Raw genomic sequence first — 19,285 nt, 5'->3', positions numbered from 1 at the left:
TGGAGGAAACAACACTTGAAATAAAACGATTGAGATCCAAGGAAAAAGAATTGCTAACCTGATTAGATCAAGCAGCGGATCTTAAGGCAAAAGTAGAAGAGAACATGCAAAGGAGACTAGGGACGGAGGTACCAAAAGCTGTTCTTGAATAGATGCAGTCAATTATGTCCTAAAACTCTACACCACCACCACAATCTTAACATTTATTTTTTATTTTATTGTCTTTTCTATTATTATGTTCCAAAATATTTGAACAATTGATGTTTGAAATTTGTGTAATACTAGTATGGTATTTTTAATTAATTAAATTCTATTATGTATGATTAATACCGTTCAAATGGTAAATTACCATTTATAAATCCATTCGAATAAAAACGGTCACATTCCAATAGAAAATAACCAATTCAAACGGCAAACGCAAAATACAGTCCGTACGGACGTTCGAACAAGAAAATATTTCTTCGAACAACATTAATTTTCAAAGCACCGTTTGAACGGACATAATTTCACAAAATAAAATGTCTATTCAAACGGACATAATTTATATTCGAACATAAGTCATTTAAACAAAATTTATTGGTTTGAACACACCATTTGTTCAAACCGGATCAAATATGGTTATTTGTTCGAATGGACGGGTCGGTTCAAACTGAAAAATATTTCATTAAAACAATTTTTTGAGATGAAATTGGTTCGTTTAAAAAAAAACTCCCGTTCGAATAGTTTTGACTGGTTCCTCCAAATTTCATCCCTAAAAGTGATTTTTTGAGACAAAAATTGAATTTCATCTCCAAAAACCTTTTGAAACATTCTTTTAGAGACGAAAATAGAGACGACAATTTTTCATCTCCAAAACTTGTTAGGGACGAAATTGGAGTTTTTTGAGACAAAATGTTTTGTCTCAAAAAACCATCTCTTGTAGTGGCTTTATGTGTGCAGTTCTCATGGGCCACCCCACCCAGATAGTATTTTTATTGTGAAATTTCATGAATTGCGTGACACTACGAATTAGCCGAAAGCCAGTGTTTCGTGATTAAACAATATCATCTTTGTGATTTTGAAGTTTCCTTACACTGGTGTTCTATATATTTTAATTCTTTGCGATGATATAGTGGGCAGAGTGTTAATGGTAGTTTATTGTTTGGAAGAGTTTGGAGCTTGGATTTTAGTCCAACAAAAATATCCAAAATGAATACCCGACACTTCTTTCCACCTTACTGAAGTGGGATTTCATTTCCATCAAATCCTCCAGCAGGAGAAGATCGTATGGTGTGGGCAACTGACACAGGCCTACTCGTGCTCTACCTTCTTCGTCCTTGGTAAGGATGGCAATGAGGATCTCCAGAGCAAGGTGGTTCTCTTTCTTAATAAGAGTATTCCACTACCAGAATGGATCAAGATCTGATCTTGGCTCTAATCCTTTCAATACAAGCACTTGGATGTTGATGGAGTTTATAGCTTTGGTGGCTCAAATAAGCATCACAACATTTACTATAGCCATTTCCAAAAAGGAAAAAAGCCAATTTGGCCAATGAGAATATGGATTGTTGGTTATAATATTGGTTGTGTTCTTAGTCTGCTGCTACTCTACGGCCGCTACTAGCATCATCTCAATCATAGAGATGGTTTCGACCTTTCTGATGTGGAACAGTAGAGGGGCAACAAATAATCTAAGTATGCTAGCTTTACATACAATTCGCCCCTTCACCTTCTATGATTCATTTATATTTTTCTCTTAAACAAAACCATCGGTTTCCATGCGCTGTACTGATAGTGACAGCTGGTCTGGTGGGATCATTACAAAGATTTGTGAGCTAGTTATAAAACATCATGCAACTGTTATTGAGGATAAGTCTTTGATTTTGTTCATCAGGTGGGATTATTGAGAAATTATGCAAACAACTTAGTAGTGATGAACCCATAGTGACATGATTAAAAGCCTCAAGTTATAAGAAATAATTTCAAATCAATTCGATAATGGTTGGTGGTCACTATATTTTGTACTAGGCCACCTTAGAGTTTTAATCGTATTGGCAGCTATATTTAAATGATGAAAAACAAGAAAAAAAAACTCATGAATTGCCTGCTTTTAATTTTTTTTCATACACAAACAAGTTTCCATAAATTTAGTGGAAGTGGTACAGAGTTTCTGACAACTCAAGAGCTTTTCGAAGCCTTTTAATTAATTTCTGCAATGGATACAGGATCTCACATCTAATGAAACAATGCCGAACGTCACTAGAATTGTTCTTTGCAATATGGTTTGTTATGGGTAATGTTTGGGTATTCGACTCTCAATTTGGGTCATTTCATCGAGTCTTAAAACTGCACGTGCTCTGTATCTCCTTGCTGGCTTGGAATGCAATCTGCTACTCTTTTTCATTCCAACTATTTTTGCTACTATGTTGTTGCATGCCATTAATTAGCAGCCTTGTCAGATACAACATGAACACGGAGTCATGTTAGAGCCTTGCACTGATACTCATTGCAATCCCGACCTTGCAAATGAAGATCCAGTAAGTCTCATTTCAACTTACACTTATAGATAAGCTAATATCTTTCATAGGACAGAACAAATTTAGCAGATTCTAAGTCAAAAGAATATATTGGCATGTTGAAGGTTGAAGTGCTGATGAGATTGTTGTATTTTCTTTGTGTTTGTCGTGGGAATGAAAGGAATGTTGCATTTGCCTAGCCAAGTACAACGACAAGGAAGAATTGAGGCAGTTGCCGTGCTCCCATGTGTTCCACCTCAAGTGTGTAGATCAATGGCTCCAAATTATATCTTGTTGTGATCTTTGTAAACAAGAACAAGAGAGGTAGAAAGCAACATTATCACCACAAGTTTTTTTTTTTGCCGAACTTCACTATATATATATATATATTTTTTTTTTTTTTTTTTTTGGAAAGCACGTTTTTTGTGGGAGTTGCTCACAACACGGCCTTCACTAGTTTCTTTCACTTTTTCATGTTAAGTTTATGTGGTGTCAAGGATTTTGATCTGGAAGGCCATAACAAATACTTGTCATTGTGTTCTTTCTTCTTCCTCAAGATGCTTGGTATGGTGTTAAGGTCAGAAAAGTGCATAAAGGGATTATATTTATTTTCCATTTATGCTTTACAAAGGGATTGTATAACATAGATGATGTGGACAGATATTGCCCAATGTTCCATGGTAAAAAGAATGCCTCCTTCATCAGAAATCTCTTGGTTCCCTGATGGGCATTATTCTCATAAGGACTGTACAATATAATCTCTCTAATTGTAATACTCTAAACTAAAGTATAATCATATATAAATAATTGTATCCTTTTAGTGTGATTGCATGAATAATTTTGGTTGTCCAGTTTTTTTGGCAAGTACACCACCTAGAAGTTTGTTTATATTGCATGCTATATATGCCAATAACTGGAAGAGGTAGAGGTCGATCACACGGCGTGAGCTACGGTCGAGGGAAATGCAATGATGAAGTTTGGAATAAACTACCCATTGCTACCATGGATCTTAGAGATGACACATTCTCAAGCTCAGATGACTCAACCGAGCCACTTGATGTCATCCCGAGCACAGAACCAAATGACATGCCAGTAGTTGATTCACCACTAAGCACAAATCCATCTGGTATTAACCTAATTTATATTTATATTGTTTTACAATTTGGATATTATTTTACATTTTGTTTTACGTTATATGTTTAACATGTTGATTAGTTTAATTATTGAACTATGATGACATTTTCACTCTTGGAAACAACTTAGTACCACTTAGCCAAAAGCATGGGTGAGGAGCAGCAAAGAGCATAGAGTTCGAAAACGTGCAAAAGCATGGAAAGATACTCTTGAGGATAAAGGACAGTGAAACTGTGCCTTGTTGTGAAAAAGCCACCTTGTTTACTACAAGGGTTACCTGGTTGGTCAAGCACCATGTAGATATGAGTCATGCTAGCTGCACGACGTTCTTGCTAATGAGAATGAAGAATTGATTACACACGCGTTCAGATAGAAGTAGGAGAATGCAATACATGTTCAAATAGAGTAGATGAAAGTCTAGCGTTGGTAATGTAAGACTCGGGGCTGGGAGATTATAATTAATACTCTTGATGTTTGTCTGTAGGCTAAATTCATCCTCGATTGAACCAAGAAGAACCAACGTGATACGGTTACGAAGACACTACGCAAATGGTTTAATCATATTCACTATGATTTACATAGAACCTACAAGCAATACGAGAGCAATGAAGAAGCACTTGCGAATGTACCACCATTGGTGACACTAGCTATTTGGGTAAAGTTATGTGCTCGATATTCAAGCGAAGACTTTAAGGTAAGTTGGCAGTTGTATACTTAATTAACATGCTGTGGAATTTTTTGATAAAATAGTCACCTGTATTAAATGTTAGTTAGGATGGTTAGTTTTTTGTTAAAATAGTCAATTGTATCCACTTATGTTTTTAGTCATATAATCCTCTTGACACCTCTACATTCAATGGATGTATATCATGTCCTGTGTGACTACAACGGATGTCTGAACGAAATAAAAGTAATAGGGAGAAGCAACAAAACAATCACACGACTGGACGAAGGTCATTTGTGCTGCTAATGGAGATGAGGGTAAGTTTCCATTTGGGTTGCAAGATGCACATCAACTGTATGTAGCATTATTATTTTTTTGTGCTAATTGATATGTTAGGCTTCTTCAAAGTTGTGTATTTCCTTTGTGTTCTCTATACATCAATGACTAATGTAATTACTTGCACATTTAGTTATGAAAAAAAAAAAACCAAAAAACACTCAACAATCGTTATTGTTTGTACTTTGTAAATCTAATCCCAACAATTAATTTGATAGTGTGAATTAGAGATTTCACGTAGATTTGAGTTCTCCATTGTGAACGCTAGCTACTTGTACTCCTTTAATTTGTACTCCATAATGGTGTTCATATATTCAATCTAAGCTGGTGTGTAATTTACTTTATTTGCAGTCTGGGAATGAGAAGAATTTGGTTTATTTCTTTAAAGAAGTCAGGTGGTCAAAGAAGAATGACAAATTCGTGACTTCCATGATGGAAGAGAAATATGTGAGTGTTAAAGTAAAATCCTATGATGTTCAAGATAAACTGATGTCCATATTTTTAGTGCTAAGTACATTTTACGAGTAGCTAACCTGTGTGACATTTTCCAATGGTTGATAGAATGAGTTGGTAGCTAAGATGGTAGAGCTGGAGCCTGAGAAGCAGACTAAGGAGGCTGCAACAACAATATTTAAGGAAGTTTTGGGCCACAGGCCAAGGTATGTATGGGGTCTCGACGAGATGGTTATTCCCGAGTCATCTAGACAATCAACTAATGCCCAAATAGCATAATCAACTAAACATACAGAAAAAAGTGAGAAAGAAGCTGCACATTATAAGGCTCTACATGATGACTTACGAGCAAATGACATGCTAGTAATGAAGAAACAAGGTGAGTACGACAAGTTTATGGAGAGATATGAGTTAGAGAGGCAGACCCAGGGAGTCTCATACAGAGACTCAGGGACCTGCATAGCCGATTAGTAAATTTGGGGGTAATAATTTTTTGTGAATTTTGGTAAGAATATGAAAATTAAAATAATATAGCAACAAAATGTCTCTCATATCTCTAGAACCTCCTCTTTTGTACATCAGTTACTAGTGTGGGATAGGTAGTATATTTTTTGGTTGTGGGGATATTTTGTAGCTTCTATCTTGCGATGTACGTTGCTCTTGCCACCAACATGCACGTTGGAAGTTCTTGGTCATCAATGTACAGTGAAATTGCTACAAGGTAAATTATCAGTACATACGTAGCCTTTTAATAATATTATTAGTACATGACTATTCTGTAGATTTTCATGTATTCTTGTTATTACATTGTTGTTTTTTATATATCTTTCAACATCTATATAGATCAAGAAAAAATAACTTGTTTCTTCATTATTCTCTTAATTTTTTCTGCTTTGTCAATGGAGTTGCTGAATGCGAGATATCATAGAGGAAATCACCTTGGGTGAGTGCAGCGGACTTGGTATTTACCAATTCCAATCAGCACAAATTATGTACTTCTCATATAAAAAATCATAAATGCATATGGTTTTTCACTTGTATAACCCTCATCTTTTTTGTGCATATTTTGTTTGGCAGGATCAAATTGCAAAGTGTTGGATTTTGATCACATTGGATACTGTGATTTTGGAAGCTAGCTTTATAACACTACAACAGAATGTGTGTTTTGTGACAGAGAAAACTGTCACAAAAAAATGGCAAACCGTCACTAAACATATTTGGTGACGGTTTGAAACCGTCACCATGACCGTCACCTAAAGTGCGTCACAGAAAACATTTGGTGACTGTTTACTGTTCAACCGTCACAAAAAATATTTTTAGTGACAGTTGGAAGTGTTCCGTTCGGTACAACGTTCGAACGTTCCTTTTTTTGTGACGGTTATGAACTGTCACAGAAAATCACGTTCGGACGTTATACCCGACCGATTGGCGTTCAAATGAGAGAAGTTGACGTTCGTTGGATATCGTGTTCGAACGTATAAAATTTACGTTCGAATGTTAATGCGTCCGAACGTTAATTATATTAAACGTTCGAATATTTGATCGAACGTAAACGTAAATGTTCAAACGTAGCGCGTTTAATGTTCGGACGTTATTTCGAATGTAAATGAAGGAGCGTCCGAATGCAAGTTCTTTGTTCGAACGTTAGTTGCTTTACCGTTCGAACGGTTTGTTCGTTTTAACGTGAGTACGTTCGAACGATTCAATTGTATTTACGTTCGAACGTTTGTTACAGTGTGAACCAACGTTCGAACGATTTTTATTTACATTCGAACGTACAGATCAGAAATACTAATTTCATAAAATTTAAAAACATAATACCAATTGTATCATATTACATACCCAATTAACAAGTAACAATGTCTTACAAAAGTACAAAATTAGATATTAAAACTAGTCAGAAATATTGATAAAATTTATTTCTTCTTTTTCCCTCGCCCACGGGGATTCTGTTGCAACGACATAACACGTTCCATTTGCACCATCATCTCCCGTTGCACTTGCTCTTGCACTTCATTGCGTATTCTTTCATCCTGGTCTCTCTGTTGGTCCTGCAAACGCGTCTCTAAATGAGATTGTCGTTCTAAGAGAGACTCTAACTCTTGTTGTCTCGACCTCATATACTCATTCTCACGCCGTGCAGCTTCTAAATCTGCCGTAAGATTATTAATTTGTGAAGCCGATGAGGTTGAGGAGGATGAACATTTATGCTTGATAGATCGTCCCAAACCTCTTGCCATACTAGCCTGCGGCCCGAGCACTTGCGTGAATATGTCTATGTCACTAGGAGAGGATTCCTCAGAAGCCGACTGCATCTCCAACATTTTGCTCTGCAATTTAAAAGGTAATAATCGTAAATAATTAGTAACGTATTAAAAGAAATAAACTATTAAAATATTATATAAATAATTTATTTAACAAAATTAACACTGCTTACATAATTATCTGCAGCGACAGGATCCATCCACTCACTATGCTCATTAGTGTGAGCAGCAGCATAGACATGAATGAGGAAAAAGTTTTCAGGATCATCACGTTTCTAACAAAGCGAGAATATTAGCAATTTTAAAAAGATAATATTAGTACTTATCAGAAATAATATCAGGAAAATAAATGAATTATATAATTTTTTAATTACCATTTTTTCAGCGAGACGGTGGAATGACCTTGAACCGGCACGATGGTGGACAGTCAGAACGGATCTATTCTGTGCATTTGTAGAACTCAAGTGCTACAAAATATATTAAAAATGTTAATTGTAATATATATACATATAATATATAAAACGAATATGAATGTAAATAATTAAAAGATATAAATGTAAAATACCTGATAATCTGGAGATGCGAAAAGATCACAGCACTTTCTCCAATCATCTAACTTCATCTGCTGAAAAGGAGACTGCGCAGCCTCTTCCAACGTCTCAAACTTCTTGAAGTGGTCATGACATCGTCCTTTGTGACGTCGGAATAGTGTAGCCATCAACTCATTCACGGTTCTCAAATCCTCGCTACGGTCAAAGTCGAGGTCGAATTCATCCTAATAAGGGAATCAGGTAAAAAATATAATATATTAATCTAGGTGAAAAAAATGTACTGAAAAGTAAACTCACCAGCACACGACTTCGAATGTGCTCCTTAATCTCTATCGGAACATCTCGCCATGAGCGCACATAAAATGGAGCATAAGCTCGAACTACTGTGCCAATATAGGAGGAAAGCGCTGCTGCACTATCATCCACTCCTCCAGTGGAATTATCAGGAATTGTGATCTTCAGTTTACCATGCCTTCTATTTTTTTCAAGAGAGATTCCACGTGTATAGCCACGACCGCGACGTGCAGATGCATCAACTACATGATAATAGATATACTATAATTATAATTATATAGTTATTGAGAAAAAAATATTAACTATATATATAATTATCAACGACAATATTTCCTTACTGGTAGGTGTCGACTGGCTGTTGTTCTCTTCTGTGTTAGCTTCATCTTCAGGAACGGATTCCTCGAGTGGGAAGTCCTCAATGGGTTCAGGACTTGGACTTGGCGGAGGCACATTTCTTCGTTGTCGTTTTGGCGGCATTCTTGAAAATAATTAATTATATCAAAGAAAATTAATTAGAAGAAATTATGAAAATTCAAGATATTTTAGTCACCTTTATGAATAAAATATTTAGTACTTTTATTCTTCAGATGAATTTTCCATGCTTGCTTCAGAATCTCCATCAATAACATCTTCATCATCATCATGCACCTCTTCTTCATCATCTTTATCCACCTCCTGCCCGGATTCTGATTCGTCTTCATCTTCTGACTCGTCTTCTTCTTCCTCCTCACTGACTTGAATTGAATGATCATTTAATACAGACGGGTCGAGATGTACGGGTGGGACATCATCTCTACACAAGGGGAGCAACTCGAGTGCACCGAGGTCAACAAACAAATTAATACCCTCTCCATCTTCCTGGTATGCCTCAACAATCGGAGTGTCATCTTCATCCCCACTATTCTCGTAATCTGCACCCGTTCCTGCTTCATATATATTTCGAGGAACAAATTTTTGTACGACTCGCCAAGTTATCTCCCCACTATCTTCATCAGCACTTTTCATTGGATCAATCAAGTAATAGACTTGGGTAGCTTGACAAGCCAATACAAATGGATCATCTTCGTACCATTTAGATGCAGTATTGACACTCGTAAAGTGATTATCCCTATGTATCGAAACCCGACCACCGCCTAGATCCCACCAATCACATTTAAAGACATATGTTACAGACCCACCCAGATATTTCAATCCGATAATATCACGTATGACACCATAATAGTCAATATCATCTGTTCCATGACTCCCCTCGACTAACACACCACAATTTTGAGTCTTTCTATTACGTTCACGGTCCAAAGTATGGAATCTATAACCTCGAACCGTGCATGCAGTATATCGAAGTGCTCTATTTGAGGGACCACGGGATCACGAGCACGTTGTTCCAAAATCTATAAATTGAAATAGTATATATTTATTATTTCATTATCCAGAGTTAAACATTTCACAATATAACATATATATAATTTTAGTTCATACACGTTCTTCAAACCATCCGGGAAATTCTTCCTCGTGTCTTGCCTCTATATTTTCTACGCCTTCCGTCCTAAGTTTGTCCATGTGGTCACTGTTATAACATGTTGCAAAAGAAGTATATTTTGAGCACAACAATTCTAATTAATTTAAAGAAAACTATAATTATTCAAAGAAATGAAATGACATACCTAAGATAATCATCAATCTCTCGGCAGTTATTTAGCACATACCACCGAACTTTACCCAACTCTCCATCAATTAAATCGTAACCTGTTTGTGCACCCAAGGGTCGTACATTCTGGGAAAACACTGATAGCTCACGAGGAGGCGGAGTAGCAAGATCAGCATTTCGCTCTTGACGATTAAATCGTGTCTCAACACCACGAAGATATAGAGAGCAAAATGTTAACCATTCATCGTGTATATAGGCCTCTGCTATTGAACCCCCAACTTTGGCTTTATTCCCAACAGTGCGCTTCAATCGACCCAAATATCTTTCAACTGAATACATCCAACGGAACTGCACCGGTCCACCCAGAAGTACCTCTCGCGGTAAATGTATTGCTAAATGGACCATGACATCAAAAAATGATGGTGGAAAGATCTGCTTGAATTTACATAGTATAGTAGCAATGTCTTCTTCCAATTTCGACAACACATCTCGATTTACTACCCGAGCGCACAAATCCTTGAAAAACATACATAGTTCAGATATGGCCACACGTACATTAGATGTAAGCTTCTCACGAATTCCCACAGGTAATAACTTCTGCAAAAATACGTGACAATCATGACTTTTCAATCCATTGATTTTCCAATCATCAGGACTCACGCATCTACCAATATTTGAAGCATAACCATCTGGCAACTTCACACCTTGCAACCATTTGCAGAAATCCATCCTCTCCTCCCTCGTCATCGTAAAACATGCATGCGGCATGACCACCCTGTTGCCTTCCACCCGCAAATGCAGATTATGTTTAATTCTCATTCTCTCAAGATCTTTCCTCGTCTTGATCGTGTCTTTCGTCTTTTTGTTAATACTCATCAATGTACCCAGTATATTATCACAAATATTCTTCTCTATGTGCATTACATCCAAACTATGTCGCAACTTGCATGACGACCAATACGGCAAGTCAAAAAAAATACTACGCTTTGTCCAATTCAATTCTTGTACGGCTCGTTTTCTCTTGTTCTTTCCCCGACCTTTGCCAAAATTGTTCGCTCTAACATGTTGCAGTTGTTCCACTATCTCTTCTCCAGACAACTCTTTTGGTGCAATCCTATCCTCTACTCTTCCATCAAACTTGGCACATTCTCTTCTCCATGCATGATTTGCTGGTAAATAACGTCGATGACCCATGAAACACAACTTCTGAGAAAATTTTAGCCACTCACTAGCAGTTTCTTTATTACACGTCGGACAGGCTAACTTCCCTTTCGTACTCCAGCCGGAAAGATTCCCATACGCCGGAAAATCATTTATGGTCCACATTACCGCAGCATGCATCTGAAAAGATGTCGACTTAGATGCATCATAAGTTCTAACCCCTGTTTCTCATAACTCTTTCAGCTCTTCAATCAACGGCTGCATGAATACGTCAATATCATTCCCAGGTGATCTAGGGCCAGGGATGAGTAAAGTTAACAAAAAGTTTGGCGCCTTCATGCACCTCCATGGTGGAAGATTGTACGGAATCAATACCACGGGCCAAGTGCTATAACTTGTACTCATATTCCCAAAAGGGTTGAATCCATCGGTTGTGAGTCCCAGGCGCACGTTCCGAGCTTCTAACCCGAACTCTGGATACTGATTATCGAAAGACTGCCACGCAAGTGAATCAGCTGGATGCCTCATATACCCGTCATTCTTAACTCTTTTCTCCTCGTGCCACCTCATATCATGAGCTGTTTTCTTACACATATATAGTCTTTGCAACCTAGGTTTCAAGGAAAAATACCGCAACACCTTAACCGGGACGTTTTTCTTACCTTTCCACCTCGACTCTCCACATACAGGACATGCTTGTTTCTCCTTGTTCTCCTTCCAGAACAATACACAATCATTCTTGCATGCATGTATGGACTTGTACTCAAATCCTAATCCCTTTCTCAAGTGCTTCGCTTCATAAAAGTTCTTAGGCAATGCAGACCCTTCGGGAAGAACCTCGTTAAATAAGTCCAATACCATGTTTATTGCTTTCGTCGACATCCCACACAATGATTTAATGTGAAGCAACCGCACAATAAACGACATTTTGGAATGTTTTGTACAACCTGGGTAAAGCTCGCGCTTTGCATCTTCCCACAGTGAAGGGAAATTATCACAATCAGTCCCTGATCCACCAGTTGAGGCATTGTCGTTAACCTCATCCATAAACATCCCAGCTCCAATGTCACCCAACATCTCCTCCATCTCATCGTGCTCATAATCATCATCCATGTGCCGCAAATAATTGTGATGATCGACCAATACATCTGCTGACCCTTCATACGACTCACCATGCAGTACCCATCGCGTATATCCCAGATCCATACCGTTCACAAATATATGACGCTCTACTTCATCCAATCCTATCGCACACAAATTTTTACACCCTCGACATGGACACTTAATGTAACCACGACTATCAGCAGAAGCCCGTGCAAAATCAATGAAAGTTCTTACTCCACATGCATAGGGTACGTAATCCTTTCCAAGTCTATCGTCCAGACGCATCCAATTTTTGTCCATTTCTAAAAACATCTATATATTAATAACACGTACATTGAAAATTCACATGCATGTCATGCTCCAATTGTCATTACTTTTTTGATAAGGTAGTTGGTCCTATCCCATTCCATATTGCACAAATCTCGTCACTCTACTAATTTCTACGTTAGTAGAAATTTCGGCAGCACCTCCCCATAATTCTCCAAGTATACATGTTCAAATATCGGGATTATGACCCTACGAACAGTATACCCGAAGAACAATAGAAGAAGACACCGAAACTTCATATTAAACGTGGAAAGTAGCAAGTAACAAAAATGTGCAATACAGATAATATAATCTCAAACTGTCCACACTGGACAATTCAGGAATCAATGGACACATAAATGTACACTGATTCCCAAACGGGTCTAAGGGTATTTATGCAATGTCACACACATCTAGCAGTATAATCATACAACAATATCTCCATATTGTTAAACTAAAGAGGGATGGAAGATTATGTGACCCTACGTTTCGTGTCTTGTACACAACGATGGAGAATGATCTTAAAGAAATGTTTAAAAATTGGTCTAATTACTTAACCGTCACAAACTGTCCGACCTCGACTGTCCTCTCAAGGCCGAAGAGACTATGACAGTCAAGCAATTAGACCAAAATTTACAGATTATAATTGTTATAAATAATTTTAAAGGTTATTATATAATTTTAATTATTATCATTCCACAATTATAATCTTAATTGTTATACTTAATTGAGTGAGTTATTTACTTATATAGACAATAAGTATATAATTTTTATATAAGAATATATTTGATCCTTATTTCCTTTCTCTTTAGTTTATAATAAATAAGTATATTTACATATTCAAACTCTACTTATTTAGTAGTTTCAAGACTTTTTTATTGAAGAGTATTTTAAAGGTTATATTATAATTTTAATTATTATCATTCTTAAAATATAATTTAAATTGTTATACTTAAATTGTAAAAGAAGTATAATATTATTTTAAATATTATAATTCTTAAAGAGTTAGTTTTATTTGTTATTACTTATTTTTAAATATTATTATAAATATTTAATTATCATTCTTAAATTTCAATGGTTATACAATAATTTTAATTATTATAATTCTTAAAGAGTTACTTTTATTTGTTATTACTTAATTTGAAATATTATTATCACAATTTTTCAAATCCATATCACAAAAACACATTGTATAAATATCATAAAATTCAAATAAAGACAAGAAATAAAAATCTTTTCTTACCAAACTCAACTCTCTCTAACTTTCTAACTCAACTCTCTCTCTCTCTCTGTGTTGCGCGCACGAGAGAAGAAAAAATGATCCGCTTCCTCCCGTGCGCGTACTGATTAAGTTCTAAAATTATTAGTTTAAACGTTCGAACGTTTAAGTTTTACGTCTGAACGTTATTTGCTAAAATTATTAGTTTAAACGTTCGGACATTTAAGTTGTACGTCCGAACGTTATAAGCTAAAATTTCCCCCGCTCATAGCGTTCGGACGTTTACACTACACGTTCGAACATACCCTTCTTATTTATAACATAAAATCTAGCGGGAAAGTTCCCGCACTTTCCTCATATATGTTCGAATGTATCACAATTTTTCGTTCGAACGTTCGTAAATTTACAGATAAACGTTCGGACATTTAACTTAAACGTCCGAACGTACATTTCATCAAAGTCTCTCCATATTTGAGCGGGAAGTTTCCCGCACTAATTTACCCAACGTTCGAACGTTAACATATTTGGTGTTCGGATGTACATAATTTTCTGGTGATTTTCATCAAATAACGTTCGAACGTATAGTCTAAACGTCCGAACGTCTGAATAATCACACAGATACCTTAATCGAGCGGGAAATTTCCCGCTCTTATTTTAACGTTCAAACGTTAACTTGAAACGTTCGAACGTACGATTCCTACTATACTAACTTATTGCTTATTTGTAATAATGTAAATATATTCAAACGTCATTCACAAATAATAATTTAAATATTTAAAGTCCATATCACAACATATTCATAATAACTCACAATATACTCACAAAATAACATGCCACATGTATTAACATATTTTTAAAGTTGAGTAAGTAATAAACATGTATTAACAAAGCCTAATGAAAATATATTTCTAATAAGAAACACAATATTTCAAATTCATATCATAACATATTTACAAAAACTCACAAACTATTTACAAACTATACAAATAATAATCACAATATTTCAAGAGTAAGCATTAAATCACAACAATATATTGATAAAGTTTAGAAATATACCTAGCACTCACAATATCCTCTTACAAATCAAAATCTTCCAACTTCCCAAAACAAGCAATCCTTCAAATAAATACAACACTAACTTATTAGAAATATTCTATAACAAAAACACATTGTATAAATATCATAAAATTCAAATAAAGACAAGAAATAAAAATTTTTTCTTATCAAAACTCAACTCTCTCTAACTCTCTAACTCAACTCTCTCTCTCTCTCTCTCTCTCTCTCTCTCTCTGTTGCACCCACGGGAGAAGAAGAAATGATCCGCTTCCTCCCGTGCGCGTACTGATTAATACCGTAAATTATTAGTTTAAACGTTCGAACGTTTAAGTTGTACGTCTGAACGTTATTTGCTAAAATTATTCCCGCTCATAACGTTCGGACGTTTACAGTACACGTTCGAACGTACCCTTCTTATTTATAACATAAAATCTAGCGGGAAAGTTCCCGCACTTTCCTCATATATGTTCGAATGTATCACAATTTTTCGTTCGAACGTTCGTAAATTTACAGATAAACGTTCGAACATTTAACTTAAACGTCCGAACGTACATTTTATCAAATTGTTACCATATTTGAGCGGGAAGTTTCTCGCACTAATTTACCCAACGTTCGAACGTTAACATATTTGGTGTTCGGATGTACATAATTTTCTGGTGATTTTCATCAAATAACGTTCGAACGTATAGTCTAAACGTCCGAACGTCTGAATAATCACACAGATACCTTAATCGAGCGGGAAATTTCCCGCTCTTATTTTAACGTTCAAACGTTAACTTGAAACGTTCGGACGTACGATTCCTACTATACTAACTTATTGCTTATTTGTAATAATGTAAATATATTCAAACGCCATTCACAAATAATAATTTAAATATTTAAAGTCCATATCACAACATATTCATAATAACTCACAATATACTCACAAAATAACATGCCACATGTATTAACATATTTTTAAAGTTGAGTAAGTAATAAACATGTATTAACAAAGCCTAATGAAAATATATTTCTAATAAGAAACACAATATTTCAAATTCATATCATAACATATTTACAAAAACTCACAAACTATTTACAAACTATACAAATAATAATCACAATATTTCAAGAGTAAGCATAAAATCACAACAATATATTGATAAAGTTTAGAAATATACCTAGCACTCACAATATCCTCTTACAAATCAAAATCTTCCAACTTCCCAAAACAAGCAATCCTTCAAATAAATACAACACTAACTTATTAGAAATATTCTATAACAAAAACACATTGTATAAATATCATAAAATTCAAATAAAGACAAGAAATAAAAATTTTTTCTTATCAAAACTCAACTCTCTCTAACTCTCTAACTCAACTCTCTCTCACACTAACTCTCTCTCTCTCTCTCTCTCTCTCTCTCTCTCTCTGTTGCGCCCACGGGAGAAGAAGAAATGATCCGCTTCCTCCCGTGCGCGTACTGATTAATACCGTAAATTATTAGTTTAAACGTTCGAACGTTTAAGTTGTACGTCCGAACGTTATTTGCTAAAATTATTCCCGCTCATAACGTTCGGACGTTTACAGTACACGTTCGAACGTACCCTTCTTATTTATAACATAAAATCTAGCGGGAAAGTTCCCGCACTTTCCTCATATATGTTCGAATGTATCACAATTTTTCGTTCGAACGTTCGTAAATTTACAGATAAACGTTCGAACATTTAACTTAAACGTCCGAACGTACATTTTATCAAATTGTTACCATATTTGAGCGGGAAATTTCCTGCACTAATTTAACTAACGTTCGAACGTTAACACATTTGGTGTTCGGATGTACATAATTTTCTGGTGATTTTCATCAAATAACGTTCGAACGTATAGTCTAAACGTCCGAACGTCTGAATAATCACATAGATACCTTAATCGAGCGGGAAATTTCCAGCTCTTATTTTAACGTTCGAACGTTAACTTGAAACGTTCGAACGTACGATTCCTGCTATACTAACTTATAATATAATATATATACTACATTTTATATATATATTTATAACTATATAATATATTGTATAGTATGATAGCATAATATTTTAAATGAGAACATAAATGTATATAATATATAAATTATACCATATATATAAATCAATAATATATATTAAATTGTTACTTATTAAATTCTTTATTATATACTAACTTCTAATATAATATATATACTACATTTTATATATATATTTATAACTATATACTACATTTATAGTATGATAGCATAATACTTTAAATGAGAACATAAATGTAACTAATATATAAACTATACCATATATATAAATCAATAATATATATTAAATTGTTATTTATTAAATTCTTTATTATATACTAACTTATAATATAATATGTCTACTATATTTTATATATCTATAACTATATACTACATTGTATAGTATGATAGCATAATATTTTCAATGAGAACATAAATGTATATAATATATAAATTATACCATATATATAAATCAATAATATATATTAAATTGTTACTTATTAAATTCTTTATTATATAATAACTTATAATATAATATTTATACTACATTTTATATATCTATTTATAACTATATACTACTTATTAAATCATCAATAAACACCATAAGCTCATAAACTATTCACAAAATTCACAAACAATAATCACAATTATTTCAAGAGTAAGCATAAAATCACAACAATATGTATAAACATATTGCTAAACTTTAGAAATATAACAAGCACTCACAAAAAAACCAATAATTTAATTGTCAATAATATTATATAACATCCTAATATATAACATAAACATTTATAATATAATATTAAATTGAAAAACGTTCGAACGTAATAATAAGTACGTTCGAATGTTCTGTGTATATAAGGCCAAAACCGAACGTCGAAACGACATTTCCAATACGTATCATCGTCGTTTCCTAGCACGCCGCCACGCCTCCTTCATCGCCGCCGTCAACTCCGCCACAATCGTCACTGAAGGTAGGCATTCATCTTTTATTCAAGTAACATGTATTTTATTGAGATTTGGATTGAGTTTTGTTTAAAACCGGATAAATGGTTGCCGGATTTTCAACTTCATTTTTCGGCCACCACGGCTAGTCATTGGCCGAATAGTCACCGTAGAAATGTTTCTTGAAGTGTATACTTCATTTGCACGGTGACATTTCGGTATTTAGAACTGTGTAGAGAAATTTTTGAGATTTCAATAATGGCTGAGTCGACTCAGCCATTCTGCGTCGAAACGTTCGAACGTTTCACCAAGACGTTCGAACGTACGACGTTTAAATTACAGAGCCGTTACGGCTTCCACGTTCGAACGTTTAATTATAACATCCGAACGTAATGATTTTCTACATTATTCATGCTTCGACGTTCGGACGTTCATATTTATGTTCACACGTAAAACAAATACGTTCGAACGTATTTGTTTTAACGTCCGAACGTACGTCAGCCAATATTTATTTACTGCTTATGTTCGAACGTACGTTGTTACATTCGAACGTATTTGTTTTACGTTCGAATGTAAATATATTGACATTATTTTACGTGCGAACGTATAAATAAACATCCAAACGTTTTATCTTTAACGTTCGAACGTTAAAGATAAAACGTTCGAACGTTACGGCAGAGCATCTTAAAATTAATACAAAAAAATGCATTATTGTAAATAATTTTTTTTTCCTTTTATATTTTCAGGATATGGCTCTTCCACTGCATACTAGGAAACGAGGGAGGGAAGGAGCCACGTCGGACACTGCCCGTATCGGAGCTCGTACTGTTATGGTAGAGCGAGAGGTCTTAATTAATGAGTTCGACGAACTCTATTGGCAGCAGAGGCTGGGGAAATATCTGCACATTGAGGGGGAAGGTATACCCCTTAATGGTTCAAGAATTCTATATGGGAATGTGTGACATGCCTCAGGATGCATCCTCTCACACCGTGACTGTACGCGGTGTTTCCATTGAGGTATCAGCAGATGTCATCGGCGAGCACCTTGGGATTCGTCGAGGAGTGGAGACATTTGCACACTCGACACCCCGTGAGGATGTAGGCATTTCTACATCATCTACTGGTCGGGGATGTGAGCCAGCATCAGCCAGAGATGCAGGCCAGTCAGAGGCTGAGGATACTGGCGTCGAGGCTCGGGATGATGACCGAGACGAGGATTTCTACATCCTCACCGGGAGGGATCGCATGCAGATCGAGCGGAAGAACGCCTTCAACCAGAACCATCTGCTGCATTTCTTCCGCATGTTGCACCTTATTGTTGCAACAAATGTCGATCCTGTAACTCATAAAACCACATTTAGTCGGCTTCGGGCACAATTTTTTATACGAGTGGCACGTGGAGATCCTATAGATTTGCCATTGCACATCTTTTAGAGGATCCGTTACGAGGCGAGCATCGTCTCCACGGATAATCTCCCATATGGTGTCCTCATCAGCCGACTATTACTTGCACGGGGAGTGCCGACCCAACCAGAGGAGCGGTTCAAAGATCAAATGAGCCCCCTCGACATGACCACGCATCGACGTAGCATTGGACAGGCGAGGGGACGTCAGCCACCCCCTGTAGGGAATCTAGT

General features: G+C 35.6%; 2 long non-coding RNA genes and 1 pseudogene across 2 annotated transcripts; all 3 read left to right on the top strand.

Annotated features, from left to right (window-relative positions):
• The first annotated feature begins 1,283 nt into the window (after nucleotides 1-1,283).
• On the top strand, nucleotides 1,284-2,466 carry LOC121246506 (annotated as a pseudogene).
• An 857-nt stretch (nucleotides 2,467-3,323) lies between these two features.
• Nucleotides 3,324-3,827, top strand: LOC121254732. Its single transcript, XR_005938700.1, has 2 exons — nucleotides 3,324-3,621; nucleotides 3,759-3,827. It is a non-coding gene; the product is annotated as an uncharacterized LOC121254732 (long non-coding RNA).
• A 1,169-nt stretch (nucleotides 3,828-4,996) lies between these two features.
• Nucleotides 4,997-5,766, top strand: LOC121254726. Its single transcript, XR_005938698.1, has 2 exons — nucleotides 4,997-5,076; nucleotides 5,191-5,766. It is a non-coding gene; the product is annotated as an uncharacterized LOC121254726 (long non-coding RNA).
• Nucleotides 5,767-19,285: the final 13,519 nt, after the last annotated feature.

This window comes from Juglans microcarpa x Juglans regia, chromosome 1D, assembly GCF_004785595.1.
Source record: "Juglans microcarpa x Juglans regia isolate MS1-56 chromosome 1D, Jm3101_v1.0, whole genome shotgun sequence".
NCBI classification, from domain to species: Eukaryota; Viridiplantae; Streptophyta; class Magnoliopsida; order Fagales; family Juglandaceae; genus Juglans; species Juglans microcarpa x Juglans regia.
Note: the sequence above shows the minus strand (reverse complement) of the source record. Positions and strands in the feature narration are given on the sequence as shown.